The sequence below is a fragment of the Triticum dicoccoides genome, chromosome 6B (assembly GCF_002162155.2).
Source record: "Triticum dicoccoides isolate Atlit2015 ecotype Zavitan chromosome 6B, WEW_v2.0, whole genome shotgun sequence".
Classification (NCBI taxonomy): Eukaryota; Viridiplantae; Streptophyta; class Magnoliopsida; order Poales; family Poaceae; genus Triticum; species Triticum dicoccoides.
In genome coordinates this window covers 625,471,245-625,474,090 of record NC_041391.1, presented here as the reverse complement: position 1 = coordinate 625,474,090, position 2,846 = coordinate 625,471,245, and positions in this window count along the sequence as shown.

Genomic DNA, 2,846 nt, shown 5'->3' with positions numbered 1-2,846 from the left:
AGTAGCCCCTGAACCAGGCTTCAATGATGATGAGTCCGGCGCGCATATTGTTCGGCATTGCAAGGAGGGTTCCTCCTCCGAATAATTCATAGAAGATCATGAACACCAGGATAGTGTCCGGCTCTGCAAAATAAATTCCACATTCCACCGTAGAGAGAATAATATGCACTCAAGTTCAATCTGCTGACGTACTTTGTGGCGTGATGTCACACCACCACCAAGCCTTTACTTGAATCGTTTTTTATTATACCACCTCAGCGCGTTTAGCGAAGCGGTTTCCTTGGCACGTCTTGTCGAAGCAGAGATCGTGTTCCCTTTATTCCGGGATTCCCATCAATACGGACGTGGGTAACCCAACCGCGCCATTGATGGTGGCGCTTGGGAGATAAGTGAGTTTTACCAGGCCGGTGGGGACGCATAGTCTTCGTCCGCCCAAATATAAGGGGATAAGGATCCACCTTTTTTACCTACGCCTTCTTCCTCCTTTGCTTATCCATCTCCGCGCACTCGAGCTCCAGCGCCCAAGTCCGCACATCTCGTCTCAACCTCCTCCAGCCATGTCCGGAGCGGGAGGCAAGTGGATGGCCTCCTCCGTCACGGAGGGGCACATCGAAAAACTGCGCGGCACCGGATACCTGTCCAGCGACATCGCGCACCGGCTGCCCGACAAGGGGCAGCTCATCCCCACCCCCAGGCCCCATGAGAGGGTCGTATTCCTTCCCCACTTCCTCCACGGACTGGGCTTCCCACTTCACCCCTTCGTCCGGGGGCTCATGTACTACTACGGCCTGGACTTCCACGATCTGGCGCCAAACTTCATCCTCAACATATCGGCGTTTATCGTCGTGTGTGAGGCCTTCCTCTGCATGCAGCCCCACTTCGGCTTGTGGCTAAAAACCTTCAATGTCAAGCCGAAGGTAGTGAAGGGCGTCCAAGCGGAGTGCGGAGGCGCCATGGTGGGCAAAATGCCCAACGTCCTCTGGCTCGAGGGCGCCTTCGTGGAAACCATCAAAGGGTGGCAATCGGGGTGGTTCTATATCACCGAGCCGCGTGACCCTAAATGGGCTACGACCCCCGAGTTCAGATCTGGTTCCCCCATGCAGCTCACCTCCTGGAAATAGAAGGGCTTGCTATGGGGCAGTCCGGAGGAGCTGACCGGACTCCAGTCCTGTCTCCAGACCCTGGTGAACAAGAAGCTCAAGCTTGTCAATGTGATCCAGGTCATGCTCGTCCGCTGGATTCTCCCCTGCCAACAGCGGGCCTTCAATTTGTGGGAGTTCAATCCGGCATAGCACTGGACCCTGAGTGGGCTCTTCGACATGACGTACGAAGCTGCCTGGAGGGTGCTGTCACTAGTAGAAAAAGGGTCAAACGTGAAGCACAATAGTGCCGGTTTGAATTTCAGCCGGCACTAATGTGTACAATAGCACCGGTTCGTGGCGGCGATCAATAGCACCGGTTCGTGGCGAACCTTTAGTACCGGTTCATGCCACGAACCGGTACTAACGGGGCTGTGTCAGCCTGCGGTCAGGCTATGGCCCCACCATCACCATTTAGTGCCGGTTCGTACCACGAACCGGTACTAATGAGGTTATGGCAAGCTGTTTTTAGTCCCACCTCGCTCCCCTAACAAGCCTTTTACCACCTTAAATATGTTATTTCTCAAACTATCACAAGCACTTGGTCTTCATTGAACTCTATGTGTAGAATTTGTGGCCGCAATATGAGTCTTCATCGGTTTATAAATCGTTGATGACTCATATTGACAATTCAGATTGTACACACAAAGATCATTGATGATCAAAGTATTTTTGATGTTATAAGATCATATTGACAGTTTAGACTGTAAAGAAATATAAGATCATGATGTAAATGCTCTTATATTTTTTGCGTTCAGTATGCACCATTCAAAGCGACGCCATCAACTTTCAACCATTTCTGCCTTCATTTGCTATTTTTCATGCATTCAATGATTTGTTTTGAGAACTAAATGACCTGGAAATTGAAAAGCACTACAAATGAACTCTGAAAAAGTTGGAACTTGGCATGGTATCATCATTTCACCCACATAGATGTTCAAAAAAGTAGAGAGGGTTACGGCAAAAACTGGATGCACTTCGTTTACAAAAACTGGACAATCTCTTTCGAAGTATTCAGGTTTTCTGATGAAATTAAACTCATCTGTTACAAAGGCATTTCATTTTTTTAAACTTATTACAACTCCAGACTTTTTGTGCATTCAGTATGCATCATTCAAAGCGACGCCATCAACTTTCAACCATTTCTGCCTTCATTTGACATTTTTCATGCATTTAATGATTTGTTTTGAGCTAAATGACACTAATTAAATTTTGTGCAGGCAGCGCACCACCTTTAGTACCGGGTGGTGGCTCCAACCGGTACTAAAGGGTGACCAGTACTACAGTTTCTTAGTAAGCTGTTTTTAGTCCCACCTCGCCAAGAGAGAGGGACTAGGAGCGGTTTATAAGCCCTGAGTGCAGAGACGATGAAGAAGAGGCTCAATGCTCACGTTGCTTAGCTTCAAGCCTTTAGGAATATGGTAGATTGCACGGAGCTACGCGCAGTGCAGTTTACACTATTCCGAAAGGCTTGAAGCAAATTAACGAGCATTGCACCTCTTTTTTATTTTTAATAACTTATTACAACTCCGGACTTCTTCTGTTATGGCAAAAACTAATTGCACGTCGACATTTCTTTTTTTTAAGTTATAACTCCAGACTTTGACCATCAAGTTTTGCAGAAGAAGAAGAAGAAGAAGAAGAAGAAGAAGAAGAAGAAGAAGAAGAAGAAGAAGAAGAAGGAGGAGGAGGAGGAGGAGAAGAAGA